Source organism: Leucoraja erinacea, chromosome 9 (genome assembly GCF_028641065.1).
Source record: "Leucoraja erinacea ecotype New England chromosome 9, Leri_hhj_1, whole genome shotgun sequence".
NCBI lineage: Eukaryota > Metazoa > Chordata > Chondrichthyes > Rajiformes > Rajidae > Leucoraja > Leucoraja erinaceus.
The window spans coordinates 1,537,323-1,556,358 of record NC_073385.1 but is presented as its reverse complement, the minus strand read 5'-3'; the positions used below and the strand labels follow the sequence as shown (position 1 = coordinate 1,556,358).

General features: G+C 44.2%; 1 protein-coding gene across 2 annotated transcripts in view; it reads left to right on the top strand.

Moving 5' to 3' along the window:
• itpk1a (inositol-tetrakisphosphate 1-kinase a) overlaps nucleotides 1–19,036 on the top strand; it is a 224,821-nt gene that overhangs the window by 29,785 nt on the left and 176,000 nt on the right. The gene's annotated exons all lie outside the window — the stretch shown is intronic.

Sequence of the window (19,036 nt, the reverse complement as noted above, 5' to 3'; positions counted from 1 at the left end):
TTAGCAGCTTATAGGAGACGACTGATTTCTCAATTGGCTGGGGAACTTTTCTTTTGGTGCATGAAGTAATAAATGTGGTTCTGCAGATGTTGGTCTGTGGGACTGCAGTTAAAGATCTGCTTTTGTCTCTCTGAAACATTGTAAAGAATGTTCTATAAGTTGCAAGAAATTTGGTTATTTTAAGAGTTGGTGTTAGCTGAATGAATGGAGGTATTGTGGAATAAGAGCTGGGTCATTTTACTGTGACGAAAGTGTTTTGTATATTTCTGGGAGGAGGAGGAACTATCCTTCATGTTTTCCCATTGGTGGTATCATTTGTATTGTGCTTATTAAAGTTAATACAAATGGCACTGAGTTCCATTGAATGCAAGGAGGCTGTACAACTAGTTTGGGCTTGATCTGAAATAGTTGAGGTGGAAGATTGTGATTTTTAAATTGTGTCCTTTCTGAGTGGAATACAAAACTGCCAACGATATTTCGTGATTAAGTTTCACTTCTATTCGTGCTACTTTTGATTAACTATACAATCAATGCTTGCAAATAAATGTCTCCCACGTATGTGTGCTTTAAAAGGGGTATTTGTTTACTTGAGAAGTGGCCATAAACCGGTTCAGCAGTGTTTAAGAAGGAACTGCAGATGCTGGAAAATCGAAGGTACACAAAAATGCTGGAGAAACTCGGCGGGTGCAGCAGCATCTATGGAGCGAAGGAAATAGGCAACGTTTCGGCCCGAAACCCTTCCGGGTTTCGGCCCGAAACGTTGCCTATTTCCTTCAGGGTTTCGGGCCGAAACGTTGCCTATTTCCTTCGCTCCATAAATGCTGCTTCACCCGCTGAGTTTCTCCAGCATTTTTGTGTACCAACCGGTTCAGCAGGTCCTGAACTTGTGAAGACTGATTGTATAAATGCATTTTTTGTTTCTTGGTGCTCGAGTCAGAATCCGCATGCTAGAATTTTCTGGAACACCAGGTATCTTAACACTGAACATGAATGGGTTGGGATTGGGTGGATGATAAAATAGAATCTCTTTCTCAAATGCAGCTCTGCAGTCTCGAACACTTGTCTTTTTTGACAGAGGAGGTTAAAGGCAAATTAACCCACCTCTATGTAGGTGGTGTCTTATTTAAATGTTCTAACACGTTTGCTTGCCTCTTATCGTTGCATCTTATTTTATGAAGAATTCTTAAAGCTTCCTTGGCACTGGGTGTCCTGACATCGAAAATTGATATTTGCTAGATAGAATGGGAAAATCTCTCTCTAGCACTGGAGAAACTGGAATAAACTTATCCCTTGTCTGTCATGCCATCAGCAACACCCCTGCAATTAACCCACTTCTTCTGCACCTACTCCAAAGCCGCCACTACCTTACTGTAATGGAGTGACTAGAAAATCGCACAACGCTCCAAATATGGCCTAACCATCTATTTTACTAAAAGCCTGATCTTGGCCACTCCTGTTGCACTGTATATTGATTTTAGAAAAAACGCTGCCACTTACGGCTGTGATTTTTGGCCATCTTACTCTGAGTCCCCCTCCGCTGCGCAGGACAAAAGGATTTTTCCCATCAATTAAAAATAAAAGAGTTATTAGTGTTTGAAAAATGTTGAGATTCTCTCTCTTGAAGGCCACGCCCCTTCCGAGGGACTATAAAACCCGGAAGTGTGGAGGTGCCTCAGTTCTCTGCAAGATGGGGGAGAGAGAGGTCGCAATTCTCAGTCTGAGCTGTGGATAACACTGAACACGTGTCTACTAAACTGTGAATGGTTTTACTCGCCTGTCAGTGCCCTTAATGTGGTTTGAAAATGTAGTTTGAAAATGCAAAAGTGTGTTTTGGTTTGAAAGTGCTAAAGCAAGCTGTGTTGCCTTTGGTTTTGAAATTTTGATGAAAAATAAAACAGTTATTAGTGTTTAAAAAATGTTGAGATTCTCTCTCCTACCAATCACACCATGAAGGCCACGCCCCTTCTGGTGGGAGTGGGGGGAGGGACTATAAAACCCAGAAATGTGGGCATGGCTCAGTCTCTCCAAGATGGAGGAGGGGGAGGTCACGACTCGATGTCTTTAGTGGCCTTGCACCTTGCTTGCAATGGAATTTCAAGGAATAGCCGTGAGTGAGCTGCCAGCACAACAGGCTTGAGTGACTGAGCCGCCAGCCCAAGAATCCATTTGGTCCACAATGTCCATACTAGCCCTCAGGAAACCAGTTCCTTCAGTGCACAACACGCATACTACCGCTCTAGAAAGTCCCCCCCTCCCCCACTGGCCACCACTATTGGAATTGGTGGGGAGGTGCAATATTGCGTTGAGGGACCACTCTCCTGTGTGATGCTGGGATCCAATGGGTCCCACTTAGCCTAGTCGTCCTATAAAGCTGCAACGTGACCACCTGACTCTTGTGCTCAATGTCCCGACCAATGACGGCAAGCAGACCATACGCCTTCTTCATCACTCTATCAACTTATGTTGCTACTTTCAGAGACCTTGGACCCAAGTCCCCACCACTGCATCATTATTGTTAAGGGCCTTGCCATTAACTGTATGGTGCTCTTTACATTAGACCTCCCTAAGGGCAACTCCTTGCATTTGTTTGGATTAAACTTATGTATTGGATAGACTCGGCTTGTACTTGCTAGAATTTAGAAGATTGTGGGGGGATCTTATAGAAACTTACAAAATTCTTAAGGGGTTGGACAGGCTAGATGCAGGAAGATTGTTCCTGATTTTGGGGAAGTCCAGAACAAGGGGTCACAGTTTAAGGATAAGGGGGAAATCTTTAAGGACCGAGATGAGAAAAACATTTTTCACACAGAGAGTGGTGAATCTCTGGAATTGAGTGGTCAATCTCTGGAAATCGCTGCTATAGAAGGTAGTTGAGGCCAGTTCATTGGCTATATTTAAGAGGGAGTTAGATGTGGCCCTTGTGGCTAAAGGTATCAGGGGGTATGGAGAGAAGGCAGGTACAGGATACCGAGTTGGATGATCAGCCATGATCATATTGAATGACGGTGCAGGCTCGAAGGGCCGAATGGCCTATTCCTGCACCTATTGTCTATGTTTCTATGTATTTGCTCTGTAGATGTGTACAAAGGCAAAGAAGCTACATTGATGCATTGCTAAAATGCTCCATATCTCAGCAAATATCTTGACATGGTGGCTTGTAAAAAATAACTAGTCAGCCCACTTGATCACCACCAGAGTTTGCAAAGACAGTAAGTCAAATGACCATGTTCAATGCTGGTGTTGTTGGCAGGATTGATTATTGGTTGGGGCAGCTTCTCGTGTCGTTTCCAGTTTTTCTTCATCTTTCCCTTTAAATCCAATAAACCAAGCAACTAGGTATTTTGTTCGGAATGGTTAACATTTGAACAAGACTTGTTTCACAAATACAGTGAGTTTTGATTTATGTGCTAATGAAACTAAAAGCAAACAGAATTCTAACCTGGATCATTCACTCCTCCTAGTCTCTAGTACCAAGAGAGTTGTTGCATTGCCATCCTTGGGGTGAGATATGCTTATGTGCCACCTTTTTTTGTGTTTTATTTGACTGTGGCTGGCACTGTTTCAAAACTAGCATAGCTTCTCTCTCCTGGCAATATTGCTGTCTATGTCTTGCATTGCGAATGGCTTTGTGTCTTTTTCACACTAGCTGTTTGTTCATCAAGAGGAAATTCTTTGGAACCACTTGAAAATGTTAAATCTATCTCAGATGTTCAATTTAGGTACTTCTGACAGTTAAAAGCAGAATGCACTTTAAGCTAATTATTTTTCATAGAACCAGCATCTGCAGTTCCTATCCACACACACACACACAGGCAGATAAGAATTTGTTTTGGTATCATGTTTGGCACAGACATAGTGGGCTGAAGGGCCTCTTCCTGCGCCAAACTGATACCAAGACAAACTCTTATCTGCCTGCGTGTGTTGTAAGGAACTGCAGATGCTGGTATATACCGAAGATAGACACAAAGTGCAGGAATACCTCAGCAGGTCAGGCAGCATCTCTGGGGCAAAAGGATGGCTGATATTTCAGGTGTGAAGAAGGGTCCAGACCCAAAACGTCACCCATCTGTTTTCTCCAGAGATGCTGCCTGACCTGCTGAGTTAATCCCTCACTGTGTGTCTATATAAAGTTGTTTGCAATACAGTTTAGCTCCCTTGTAGTTTATAGTCTTGCAAAGATGGGTCATCTTGTTCAGCATGGGCAAGTTAGGCCAAGGAGCCTGTCTGTCTGTGTTAGTTAGCAGGAAACTTGTCTATTCCGTCAAGTAGTTCAAGGCAATATCCCTGTCAATCTCCCTCTAACATAGAAACATAGAAACATAGAAAGTAGGTGCGAGAGCAGACCACCAGGTCCATCGAGCCCGCACCGCCATTCGCTCATGGCTGAACACTAAACAGACACACTTACCCACAAACAGTAGACACAAGACACAGAACACAAGACACTACCCTCCCCTTTATACCGCTATCACCCCTCTCCACCCCAAGAACCTCGTGATCTCCTGGGGGAGGCAAAAAAACGGATAAAAACCCAGGTCCAATTCGGGAAAAAAAACCGGGAAATTCCTCTCCGACCCCAATCTAGGCGATCGACACTTGTCCAGGAGATCACTCAGGTCTTACTATACTAACCATACCTAGGTCCATATCCCTGCCCTCTCCCCGTAGCCCCTTATCCCCTTGGCAGCTAAAAAAACATCTATTTTAGTCTTAAATATATTTAAAGTTTCTGCTTCCACTGCTCCCTGGGGCAGTGAATTCCATAAATTAACCACCCTCTGGGTGAAGAAGTTCTTCCTCATCTCAGTTTTAAAAGAGCCCCCCCTTATTCTGCAACTATGTCCCCTAGTTCTAGTTTCCCCGATCATTGGGAACATCCTCGGTGCATCCACCCGATCAAGGCCCCTCACGATCTTATATGTTTCAATGAGATCGCCTCTCATTCTTCTAAACTCCAAAGAGTAGAGTTCCAGCCTACTTAACCTTTCCTCATATGTCAATCCCCTCATTGCAGGAATTAATCTTGTAAACCTTCGCTGCACTGCCTCCAGGGCTAGTACATCCTTTCTTAAGTATGGACCCCAGAACTGTACACAGTATTCCAAATGTGGTCTCACTAATACTGTGTACAGCTGCAGCAAGACCTCCGTGTTTTTATACTCAATCCCCCTAGCAATAAAGGCCAAAACTCCATTGGCCTTCCTGATTGCTTGCTGCACCTGCATACTAACTTTCAGTGATTCATGTACTAATACCCCTAGATCCCTTTGCGTTGCATTACAACGCAGCTCCTCTTCATTTAGAAAGTAACTTGCCCTATCATTTTTTTTCCCAAAGTGAATGACTTCACATTTATTAGTATTAAATTTCATCTGCCAAGTTGTTGCCCACTCACCTAGCTTATCTATATCCTTTTGCAGACTCTTCCTATCCTCCTCATCCCCTACTTTTGCTCCCATTTTTGTATCGTCCGCAAATTTTGATATATTACACTTGGTTCCCTCCTCCAAATCATTTATATAAATTGTGAACAACTGGGGTCCCAGCACCGACCCTTGCGGAACCCCGCTAGTTACCGGTTGCCATCCCGAGTATGAACCATTTATCCCCACTCTCTGCTTCCTATTTGTTAGCCAATCCTCTACCCATGCTAATATACTACCCCCAATCCCATAATTTTTTATTTTTAGCAATAGTCTCTTATGTGGCACCTTGTCAAAAGCCTTTTGGAAGTCCAAGTATACCACATCCACCGGTTCCCCTTTATCCACCCGGGTTGTTACTTCCTCAAAGAATTCGAGCAGATTCGTTAAACAGGACTTCCCCTTAACAAAACCATGTTGGTTCTGTCCGATGAAGTCATGTTTATCCAAGTGCCCCGTTAGTGTTTCTTTAATAATTGTCTCTAACATTTTACCCACCACCGATGTTAGACTAACCGGTCTATAGTTACCCGCCTTCTGTTTACTTCCTTTTTTAAATATAGGTGTTACATTGGCCATTTTCCAATCCACTGGGACCGTTCCTGCCTCCAGGGAGTTTTGGAAAATTATCACCAATGCATCCACAATCCCCACCGCTATCTCCCTCAAGACCCTTGGATGTAATCCATCAGGCCCAGGGGATTTATCCTCCTTCAGTCTCATCAATTTCCCTAATACCACCTCCTTGGTGATCTTAATAGTATTAAGCTCCTCCATTCCTACCGCCCCCTGTTTATCCAGCGTTGGAATATTTTTTGTGTCTTCTATGGTGAAGACTGATACAAAATACTCGTTTAATGCCTTTGCCATTTCCATGTTCCCCACCAACAACTCTCCAGTCTCACCCTCCAATGGACCAACGTTCACCTTAGCCACCCTTTTTCTTTTTATATAGCTATAAAAACTCTTACTATTAGTTTTTATGTTGTTCGCTAAATTCCTTTCATAGTCTATTTTCCCCGTCTTAATTAATCTCTTAGTTATTTTTTGCTGACCTTTAAATGCTTCCCAATCCTCTACCCTCCCACTATCTCTGGCTACCTTATATGCCCTTGCCTTCAGCCGAATACTATCCTTTATAGTTTTACTAAGCCATGGCTGACTGTTCTTACCCTTACCCCTTTTTTTCTTCATAGGAATAAATTTTTCTTGAAGGTTATACAGTATACCCTTAAACGTACACCACTGCTCATGTACCGTCTTATTCTTGAGTCTGCTATCCCAGTCAACTTTGATCAGCTCAGTCCTCATACCTTCATAATCCCCCTTATTTAGACTAAGCACCCTAGCCTGAGTTTCAACCTGCTCCCCTTCTATTTGAATATGGAATTCGACCATATTGTGGTCACTTGTTCCCAACGAGTCCCTAACTATGACATTTTTAATTAATCCTGCTTCATTACACAGGACCAGATCCAAGATTGCCTCCCCCCTTGTCGGTTCTGTGACATACTGTTCTAGGAACCCGTCTCTAATACTTTCTATAAACTCTTCCTCTAGTCTACCCTGCCCAGTTTGGTTTGCCCAATTAATATGAAAATTGAAGTCCCCCATGATTACAGCAGTTCCCTTTTTACATGCGTCAACTATTTGCAGATTTATGTTCTGACTAACAGCGTCACAGCTATTTGGAGGTCTATAAATTACACCCACTAGTGTTTTTTTCCCCTTATTATTCTCTATCTGTACCCAAGCTGTTTCACTATCCTGATCCTTCAACGCAATATCCTTCCTCTCTATTGCCGTTATTCCCTCCCTTATTAAAAGGGCCACCCCTCCTCCCTTTCTTTCCTGTCTATCTTTCCTAATTGTCGAGTACCCCTCTATATTTAACTCCCAGTCCTGATCCCCTTGCAGCCATGTCTCCGTAATGGCCACGATATCATAACTATATATACTTAATTGCACCGTTAATTCATTTATCTTATTACGAATACTCCGTGCATTTAGATAAAGCACTTTCAGATGATTTTTACTACCCTTCCTTTCCGTTTTTGCCCCTTTTACATCTAAAGCTTTATCTTCACACATTCTGTCTCCTGTCACATTTTGACTTTCCGCTTCCCCACTGATACCCTGCTCTATTTCCTCTACACCTGCCGTTATTACCCCCCTTGATACCTCCCCCCCGCTACTTAGTTTAAAGACCTCTCTACTGCCCTAGTTATATGATTTGCCAGGACCCCAGTCCCAGCACCGTTCAGGTGAAGTCCGTCCTTACAGAACAGATCCCCCCTGTCCCAGTACTGGTGCCAGTGGCCCAAGAAACCAAACCCATTATTCCCACACCAGTCTTTGAGCCACGCATTTAGCTTCTTAATTTTACGTACCCTCGCCGATTTGGCCCGTGGCTCAGGTAGCAATCCGGAGATCAGTACCCTCGAGGTTCTGCTTTTTAATTTATTCCCTAACTGCTCAAACTCCTTCAGCAGATCCTCCTTCCTCGTCCTTCCTATGTCATTGGTCCCCACATGGACCACGACCACTGGATCCTCCCCCTCCCACTGCAAATTTCTCTCCAGCATCGCAGAGATATCCTTAACCCTAGCACCGGGTAGGCAACACAGCCTTCGGGACATGTTCTGCTGGCCGCAGAGAACCCTATCTACCCCCCGAATAATACTATCCCCTATCACTACGGCATTTCTTCTACCTCCCCCCTCTTGAATGGCCTCCTGATCCACGGTGCTGCAGCCAGGTTGCTCATCCCTCCCACAGCCCCTGATCCCGTCCTTACATTGAGTAAGAGCCTCGGTCATGCTCGTCAGGGACAAGGGCTGTGGCTCCTGCCGCATCTCCTCCTGGTTCCCCCTACCTGCCTCGCTTATGGCCACACCTTCCTTTCCTTGCTCACTGCCTACTGAATTAGTTAAACTGGTCGGTGTGACCATCCCCTGGCACAAAACATCCAGGTAATACTCCCCCTCCCTGATGTACCGCAGCGTATGAAGTTGGGTCTCCAGCTCATCAATGCGGAGCTGGAGTTCCTCTAGCCTCAAACACTTACTGCAGCTGTGGGGATCTTCTACATCAATGGTGTCGACAAATTCCCACATCTCGCAGTATTGGCACATCCCCTGACCGCCCATCTTATATAAGTAATTACTGGTCCTATTTAAGAATCCCCTACTGTATTGATACACCCCTTATTTATATAATCCTACCTCCTATAAATGGGAAAGTACTCACCCCAGCCGTAAATTACCTACTGGTTTGGCTGTCTAGTGGTAATTCCGTCCGCTCTTCCTGTCTGGTCCACTGCTCCCTTGCAGTGCGTGGCAAACCTCTTCGCCTCTCCCAGAATCCTTAGCCTCTCAAGCGTATTGCGTGGTCTCCTCTCTTCAGCCTCCTCTCCTAAGACTCTCGAGCCAAAGACTCACACTTTTCTCACAGGGCACTTCCCTCACTAGGCCGCTCACTCACTGCCGCTCGCAAAGGGCTGTCCTGCTTAAATTGACTGATAAAATTGCCTATTTACCAATTTACACAGCCAATTCCTCAGTTTTCAACTGTTTTCACCCCTCTCCTCCCACTTGGGCTAGACCCAATCAGTGGTATCTCTAGCTAATCTGTTGCTGCTGTTGCTCCTCCCAAATCTACAGCAGCTCTAAAGCCAAGGGATGCTGTCACAAGGGATGTTGGTTAATTTTGCAGCTGATTCCACCCATAACTATATATATATATTTTTTTTTTTTAAACTGCTCCTTGGCAACCCTCGTGCTTGACTTGATAACAAGCCGCAGAACATATTTTTGTCAATGGTCATTGGCTGTGAAAGATTTTTCTTCTGGATGCAATTTGCAATGTATTTGGACAACTATGACACTTTGGTAGAAAGTCAAATACCATCAGTCCTGTTTGTTCCTGTCGTGGGGACATTCCGTAAATTGGTGTCCTGAGATGGATGCACAGTGCTGGAGTAATTCCTGGATCTGGCAACATTTCTGGAGAACATGGACAGGTGATGTTTCAGGTCCGCATCCTTCTTCAGACCTGACCTGAACTGTTGCCTATCCATTTTATCCAGAGTTGCTGCCTGCTGACCCGCTGAGCTGTTCCCACACCTTGTGTCTATCTTTGGCATAAACTGACATTTGCAGTTCCTTGTTGTTAAAATAAGTATTCCTGTCCTGTTTTTCATTTTCACTGTCACCTGCAGGTGTTTTATTTCTCTGTCCATTCATTTGCAGAACTTTTCTCCTGGTATAATTTTTGTCATGGATTCCTCCCATCTTTTTGTTTTAATGACTTTTCTTTGTCTCTGGATTATCTTGAAGGTGTTTTCCTTTCTTCCCAGATATTCCTACTGGTGATTCCGACTCGCCATCTCTTCTCTGATGGAAGTCAGCATTCCAGAGTTGACCTCTGACTATCCTGCTCCATTTCCCCCCTCCCTCCTTACCCCCTGCCCCATGTGTTTGCAAGATGTGGTAACTGCCTTGTGTAGTTGTAAAGAAGAAGTGTATAAGATAATGAGGGGGGAGATGATTGGAAAATATCTGGGTTGGAGGAAGATGAGGAGAAGAAATCTTATGTGGAGCACTAACACTGATGTAACAATGCTCTGAATTAAGTGGCTCTCTTCTTCCATCTATCACAGAGGCTTGTTCTTGTCCATCTGTACAAAAGTAGACTGATGTACCTTTTCAAAATGTCCTTTATTTCAAGTTATCTAGTCATATATTTGCCAGTTCCCAGTCGGAATACCAGAAAGTGGAAATGGTACATAGTGGATGAAGATACTGCTTTTGACGGGTTCACCTGCAATCTTGATCGTTGCCCAGCAACATTTGGAGATGGATGTAATGTACTTGGAACTTTCGCCGACCTGCCGCAGTTGTGCTTATTGGTTTTGGATGAAGCCTGGATGCAAATGTTTGCATTAAAGTTAGTAGCCAAATAATGGCACCAAAAACCAGCTAAGTGTGTGAACTGTAGTCCAGATCTCGTGGGAGATTAAGTTAGCAGGAGAAATCCAAACACCATACTCGGCTACCTAAACCCTTGAGGTCAATCACAAATAAACGGCTATGTTTATACTGACCTCCCACTCATCGTTGACTGTATAGCATTCCCTTTGAAGGTGGAAGACAAATATTTTAATACTTTGATCTTATCCAAAAAGCTTAACAATATTTGCTTTCTTTTAAGTTCTGTGCGGTTCATTTAAAATCTCTACAAAATGGTCCAAGTGAGGCTGAAGAAGGTGGTCTATGACCCGAGCGGATGGAAAGATTCTTTATTTTGGAATCTTGTTTAAAATGGGGCTTTTTAATTAAAATCGTTATTCTCCATTTAATTATTTCTGATGAAAAGGGCCCCTCACTTTAAATGTTGACATGCACTGGAGCGTGGAGGAAGCAAGCCCAGGAAAAGGTTCCTCAAGTCTGCTCTGTCTTTCATTGAGATTGTGGCTGTTTTGACTTTTTACGTTGGTTCTGTTTCCTGCCTGCGCCCTTGCTCTTTGATCTCCCCAAAAGTTGCCTATGGATGTAGACCTCCCTCCACAGCACTCTAATGGGAATGTCAAATTTTGTAAAGCTTTCCCCACCCCACAAGTGCAAGGATTGCTCATCTGAGACTACACACTCATTCTCGACCCACTGACAAGGGGAAACGTCCACTTCATATTTTTCTGACTGGGCTGGTGGATCTTGTTGAATGTATGTTTTTCAGGCTGGAAGGCAAGAATGATGCTCCTTGAGAATTTGTACTGAGTCCAGATAAGTGGATTGATAGGATGGGTGCAGAACTGTTGATTGTCCTGTTGATGTGTAGAATTGAGATCAGAGTCTCAAAACAAGGATTCGGCTATTCAGGAATGTATTTTGGATGAGCAATTCTCTATCAAAGAGGGCTTTGGGGGAGTAGATTGTGTATATTTGACAGGTTGATAGATTTTTGGATATTAAAGTAATTGAAGGGTATTGTTAGTGACGGAAAGTGACATTGAGGTGAGATTAGTCATCATCTTGTTGAAAAGCCTACTCTTATGACTTCAGTTTATTTTTATTGTGTTCCACTATTTTCCCTGGTGCCCAGTGATGACGAAAAGTTGGGCACATTGATTAATTCCAACATTTGCAGGTAATGCAAGTCCTGGAAGTACAGAATCAAATACTGCAGCTCACCACCCTTGGCCCACAATTGCCTGATGGTCCAGTAAGGCAAATATGACTATTCACAAAATCTATGGGGAGAGAGAGAGAGAGAGAGAGAGGGCGATCCAACAAGTTCGAGACAGTAAGTCATAATTGAGATTTTGTTCATTTAAGAAAAACCAAGTTGAGGAAGATTTATCCAAGTCCTGCGCAGTTATTTCCTCAAAATCAATTTTTTTTTTTTAATGGAATGTTGTTATGTAGACAAAGATTGCAGAACCAGCTTTCAGAGATGGAAATCTGTGTCAAACTAGATGTGGTAAGCATGAAATTCCCAATGATGGAAACCCGTGTAAACGTGTAAAATGTATCGACCTGTTTTTATTCATCTTTGGTTGCTTTCCTGGTTTCCATGTCCATCTGAATTTCCTGTCCCTCCAATTTATTTTAAGTTGAAAATTAAAACACCAGATATTTTATAGCTACTTTATTATTTAAGAATTGCAAGTGTAAATGCTCTTATGAATTAATATTAAAACTTAAAAAGGTGCATGTACGTTGCAATTTATTTTTAGGTTTCTCTTTTGGCGGTGCTGGCTCGAAGGGCCGAATGGACGACTCCTGCACCTATCGTCTATTGTTGGTTCCAGCAGCTTACACATTCTGTTCTGTTTATGTCACATTTGTGGCAGTGGGGTTGGGGTTGGGGTGTGTTACCGTAGCAACTGAGGGACAGATGTGGCCAGCGGAGGTTCCTCCAATGCATTTTCTCACGGTTAAAATTTTTGACTTCTCACAAGCTTCAAATCGCCAATGAGAAGTGGTAGAGATGAGAGAGTTGGCCAAGTGTTGTCACCTTGATCTAAGCCGACAGATGGGGAACCTCCTCTGTACAGTCGACTGTTAATTGTGGTGACGGTGTGGCATCAGTATCCAGAGAACTAGAATATTGTTTTGAAGATGTAAACTTGCATTCCACCACAATTGTCGTCACATTTATTTAGAAAATGCATTTAAAAAAACAACTCTCGTTGACCAAAGTGCTTTACATTTGTTATAAGAATAGTATAAACAAACAACATCAAGTCTTCTAATGTTTTTGTGCAGATTCCCCGCTTGAAAGGGATCTGATTCATCCACCCCGAAATGATGAACTGGATTTCACTCAATGACCAAACCACTTCTTTCCCATTTTTTTTCCTCCTTTTATGTTGGCAGATTCAGCAATTAATTGACAGTTTCACTTGATTTATTGCTTCAACCATTACTTTGAAGGCATTTGGATGTTGTAGGTCTTAAGGTATTTAACAGTTTAGTCTTTTAGCAGGTGAAAAACTGGCTGCCAATCGGGTGCTGTGGATAATCGGTCCTGCATGCCTTCGCTGGCGATCGCGGCAGTTTTTAGGACAGTCTCTTAGATTATACTGTTCAAGTTTTTAGCCGCAAGTCAACGTCCGTCTTGTTCCTCGCTTGTGCGCCCTTTTTTAAACCCCCGGGCGGAACTCGGCTTATCTCCGCTTCTCTGTTCACGGTCGGGCTGACTCTACTCCCAACCGACCGGGCTTTCTCTGCTTTCTTCCCCCCCACCGGGTTGACTGTTCCCAGTTGGGCTGAAGACTCAGCCTCTTGTCGGTGGCTTTTCTGGACCTGTCCGTGGCCTTCACGGTACTAGGCCCCCACCCGACGCCTGTGGCTGCTACTGGGGTTGGCTGTGGGCTGCACAGCCCTGGATACATTCCAGGTAAGCTGCCACCGTGCTTGGTGACCCTTACCGCCCCTGCTTGTTTTCCTAGCTCTTCCCTGAGCTGTTGCTTCCCGTTCCTACCTTTTTTCTTTTTGGCGCCAATTCAAAACCATTTGGCTTGGTGCTGTTCCACTTGTTTCCAAATACTACTTCTATTTTTAACTTTTGTTTTCGATTCTTCTTGCTGGCCTTGTTCTTATCTTCGTTCTTTTATCCTCGTCGCCAATTGTTGTGTATTCGGATGCTTGTGAACAGTCTTGAATAAAGGCTCGGACACGGGAGGAATCGTACAAGCTTCTTTACTGCAGGACGCCACCTTGTCCTTTCTGCTCCTGCGTACTTGCCCCAGACATCACAAGACACCAATTACTTATCCTAATTATCCCATACCTAACACTCCTCCCCCTTTAACTTGGAGGCCGGTAACACCAATTATATTACATACACAATACTCCTCCCCCTTTAACTTGGAGGCAGGCAATACCTTTCATTACAGTTTGACTTGACAAACAAACTACACACATATATACATATAGCCCTCGCTCAGTGGACGTCAGGAAAGGCTTGGGAGTACAGATACGTTTTTAGTCTTGGAGTCGATGGAGGGGGCAGTTCTGATGGGAAGAGGGATGCTGTTCCACAGTCTAGGAGCTGCAACCGCAAAGGCACGGTCGCCCCTGAGCTTATGCCTAGACCGCGGGACATTCAGCAACCCCAAGTCGGCTGATCTGAGGGACCTGGAGGTGGTGTGGTGGGTGAGAAGACTTTTAATGTAGGAGGGTGCAAGCCCATTGAGGGCTTTGTAGACATAGAGGAGGGTCTTGAAATTTATACGGAACCGCACAGGGAGTCGGTGAAGAGAGGCCAGGATCGGGGTGATGTGGTCCCTTTTTCGGGTGCCCGTCAGGAGTCTCGCTGCGGCGTTTTGGACCAGTTGCAGGCGGGACAGGGAAGATTGGCTGATGCCAGTGTAGAGGGAGTTGCAGTAATCTAGGCGGGAGGAGATGAATGTGTGGGTGATCTTTTCGAGGTCGTCAAGCTGGAGGAACTGTTTTATTTTAGCTATCGTCCGAAGCTGAAAGAAGCTAGCTTTTACCATGGCATTGACTTGTTTGTCAAATTTCAGTGCTGAGTCAAATATCACGCCAAGGTTTTTGACGTGAGGTTTGAGTAGTGGGATAAGGCTTCCAAGGCTGCCTGCTATCATTTTGATTGAGTCCGAGGGGCGAGAAGGATGACCTCAGACTTACTCTCATTTAGTTGGAGGAAGTTCTGGGCCATCCAGCACTTTATATCCTCGAGGCAGCGGGTAAGGTTAAGCAGATTTGATTGGTTTTTGGGCTTCAGGGGGAGATAGAGTTGGGTATCGTCTGCGTAGCAATGGAAGGAAATGCCTTGGCCCAAGGGGAGCATATACAGGGAGAAGAGAATGGGGCCAAGGATGGAACCTTGTGGAACCCAACAGCAGAGATTAGCTGGGGAGGAGAAAGAGTTGCCTATGTTAGACTGCAACTTGGTTTTAAATCATTAAATCCTGAAACCTCTGAATATTCAGTTCCTAGCTCTGATCCTCTTGCAGCCATGTCTCTGTAATTCCCACAACATCATACTTACTAATTTCTAACTGGGCCTCAAGCTCATCCACTTTGTACCATCTTGTTGTATCTTTTTTCCCTTTATACCTAATCTGGGAACATTTTGGGGCAAAAACATCAATTTTTTGCTGTGTGTGTGTGTGGGTGACAGGCCCTTTGGCCCAACTAGTCCACGCCAGCTAGTGGTCACACCTACACTAGTTCTATCCAAAGCACTGGGGCCATTTAACCTACAGACTTGTACATCTTTGGAATGTAGGTGGAAACCAAAACATCCTGAGGAAAAAACCCATGCGTTGACAGGGAGAAAGTACTAGCACCATACAGACAGCGCCCATAGTCAGGATCGAACCCGCATCTCTGGCGCTCTCGGGCAGAAACTCCTGCTGCGCCATTGTGCCGTTATTTGTCGCAACTGCCGTAAATCAGCTTGGATTGGGTTGAAGCAGGGGAAGAAGGATATGTGGGAAATTCGCCCGCTTCCATTGGATTAAGCTGGGAATGAGAATGGGGTAGATTTCCAGTGAGAACCAAAGATCTTAGAGCAGAGCAAGATGGGCTACTCCTGAAATACAATAGGCTGACGTGTAGTACGCTACGGAGGGGATCCTGGGCATTTTTCCCCGCCCATTTTAGTAACCGGAGCCTACCTGACCCGACCCGATTCGCAGTGTAATCAATGTTGCAATGTTACAGTTTGTGTGTGTGATATAGGGTTAGATTCATCATTCTGTCAGTTCAAACTTCTTGTCAAGAATAAAATTTGACTCTGGTAATTGTCTTGTTTAATGTTTTTTAAATCTTTTCTTTTTAAATGGCTCACAAGCCGTGTTTGAGTTGATTTTGTACTAACCGGAACCGACCCGACCCGCAGGGTGATTGACATTGCGGGGGAAGTTTTTGTGTGTGATATGGGGTTAGATTCATCATTCTGTTAGTTCATAATTCTGTTAATTCTTGTTAAAGAATAAAATGTTTATAAACACACATACATGAATGTGATATAAATGTATAGAATCATATAACACACACAATTATAGTTCTCCCGATCCAATGGTGAACTTTATTTCAGACTAGACAAGGGACATTAAATAAGAAACATTGTAAACCTCCCCGCAACTTCACACACACTATAGCCCCTCTCCCTGCTCCCCCCCCCCCCCCCCCCCTCTCTCCCCGCTCCCCCGCGACCCACACTCCCTCTCCCCGCTGCACCGTGCCACACACCCCCTCCCCCCGCGCCCCACACACCCTCTCCCCGCTGCGGAAACAAAGATCCGATCTTTGGCCGGAAGCAAGATGGCGGAACAAGATGGCGGGGACTGGTTGCTATAATGGGTCCTATAATCACCCATGAATCCGCCCATGAGCGTACTACACGTTTGCGTGAGAGTAATCCATCTTGCTCTGCTCTAAGATCTTTGGTGAGAACGGGATTAGATTCGTTGTCAGAACAGAGGAAGTGCCGTCTGATCACCTGAGAATTTGAAGATTGCCTTTTGTCTGATGATCCCTACCTCAGTGTGATTCACTGACTTCAGGGAAAATAATTCGCTACCTTTCACTCTTGTGTTTAATTAAGCATGATTGTGCCTAATGTATAGTATGGTTGTTATTGAACAGTATGCAAAAAAAGAAAGTCACTTACTTGGGTATAAGTGACAAAGTACCATTGATGGGTGGGTGGGTGAGATGACATTTGGGGTTTAGGGACGGGGGATGGGTGGGGATGTTGGTTGGTGGTTTTATAGTTGTTTATGGGGGTGGGGTAATAATAATAATAATAAATAATATCTTTTATTGTCATTGCACATATGCGCAACGAGATTTGGTATGCAGCTTCCAACCGAAGTCATAACATAAATGACTAATAACATTTGGATTTAGATATTGATATCCCGAGAACATGGATTGTAAAAAGAACAGTAAAACAGTCAAAACAGACTAAAGTGCAGATGTGTCTGTGCGACGTGACCATCCGAGGGAGACAGTCCAGGGGGGATGGGGGGCACTCAGCAGGGCCGGGTTCAGAGCCGCCCGCTATAGCTCTGGGAATGAAGCTGTTTTTGAGTCTGGAGGTTCGGGTGTTGTTGGTGGTGTTGTAGTTATTTATCACTTTGGTGCTAGTTGCTCCAGGTCCCCATGCCGTCCTCTGGTTCCTGGCTCCTCCACAACCACGTTCACTTGTGCCTTTCCCCGAGCTTCACGGGGAAAACAAGTCTCCTCAGAGCCATTGTAATGGAGCGTGAGACTTGAATGGAACCAGTGTTTTTGTTAACAAATGCAGCCTGTGGCAAGAGGGCTGTCATCAGCTGGAGTATTTACATGTCAAAGTGCCTTTTAAGAGTTAAATTGAGACAATAAATAATTAGCCGGATAATGGTTGAAGTTTAAATTGAAGCCTGCCTTCCCCCCCCCCCCCCGCACATGATGTCATTGGTGACCAAAATAATACTGAGTAGGTTGTACTTGGAATGCAAGACTGCTTTAATTGTGCCTAATGTCTATGCACCCACACACACATACAAAGTATGTTAATTTAGCAACCTTTTTAAGTTGTGTAGACTATGACTCATGGAATGTTGTTTGTATGTGGAGAAACTTTTCTTTTTTTTGTACATTTGTAGTTAGTCGTGGAGAAAGCCGAGGCTTCTTCCTTCGTCTGTGGAGGGTTTTCCGCTTTTACCACTTTTACCGCTTTTGAATGCACATTTTAACTTTTTAATAATGTTGCAGTCAGTCCTGGAATTTATAAATATTCCCGAGGCTCAGGATCGTGACACTGGGAACAGGAATAGCTAGGGATATGGTAGAAATCTTTAGCAATTGGCAGATTGTTGCTGTGGTTTTTGACCTGGTAATTATATCATTGGACACTTTTTTATTGATTTAACGTTGATGGATAAACTGGTTCATTATCTCCATCAAAGGTTTTGAAGTGAGTTTTCTCATCTCTAGTAACAGACTTGTTTAATATTAGAAAGACCAAGCACTGTTCTGGTTCTTTATCCAATGCTTTTGTCTCCAGAGCTGCCGTTCTGGCACTTCAGTCTTATCACTGAGTAAGAGCATTCTCCAGGTTAACATTGCCACGCCTAAAGCCAGCTGTTTGCCTTCCCATTTGGAGATCTGAGCACTTGGGCTTCCATCTTGACTCATCCACTTGCTGAGTCTTAGTTCTCTGTACGAGACTGATCCCATGAATGACCGGTTGAGCATATCCGATTCAGATTCAGATTCAGATTCAATTTTAATTGTCATTGTCAGTGTACAGTACAGAGACAACGAAATGCATTTAGCATCTCCCTTGAAGAGCGACATAGCAAACGATTTGAATAAAAAACCGGGGGGGGGGGGGGGGGGGTGATTGGCAGTCACCGAGGTACGTTGTTTAGTAGAGTGACAGCCGCCGGAAAGAAGCTGTTCCTCGATGATGAGTGTTTGAAGGCACTGGGCCTGTACTCGCTGGAATTTAAAAGGATATGTGTGGGGGACCCCATTGAAACTTACAGAATTGTAAAAGACCTGTATAGAGTGAATGTGGAGAGGATGTTTCCACTAATGGGAGAGTTTAGGACCAGAGGCCATAGGCTCAGAATAAAAGGGACATGCCTTTTAGAAAGGAGATGAGAAGGAATCTTAGAGAAACTTACAACATTCTTAAGGGGTTGGACAGGCTAGATGCAGGAAGATTGTTCCCGATGTTGGGGAAGTCCAAGACAAGGGGTCACAGTTTGAGGATAAGGGGGAAATCCTTTAGGACCGAGATGAGAAAAACATTTTTCACACATAGATTGGTGAATCTCTGGAACTCTCTGCCTCAGAAGGTAGTTGAGGCCAGTTCATGGCTGTATTTAAGAGGGAGTTATTGATCATATTGAATGGTGGTGCAGGCTCGAAGGGCCGAATGGCCTACTCCTGCACCGATTTTCTATGAATTTCTTTAGTCAGAGGGCGGTGAATCTGTGAACTCTCCTTCTTTCCCCCCCCCCCCCCCCCCCCCCTGCCTTCTGTTGTTGCAATGAATTCCCCAGATTCACCAAACTGACTAAATAAATGTGTCCATTTTCTTTCTAAATGGTGTGTCCTGTTATTTGAGGCTAGGCCCTCTGG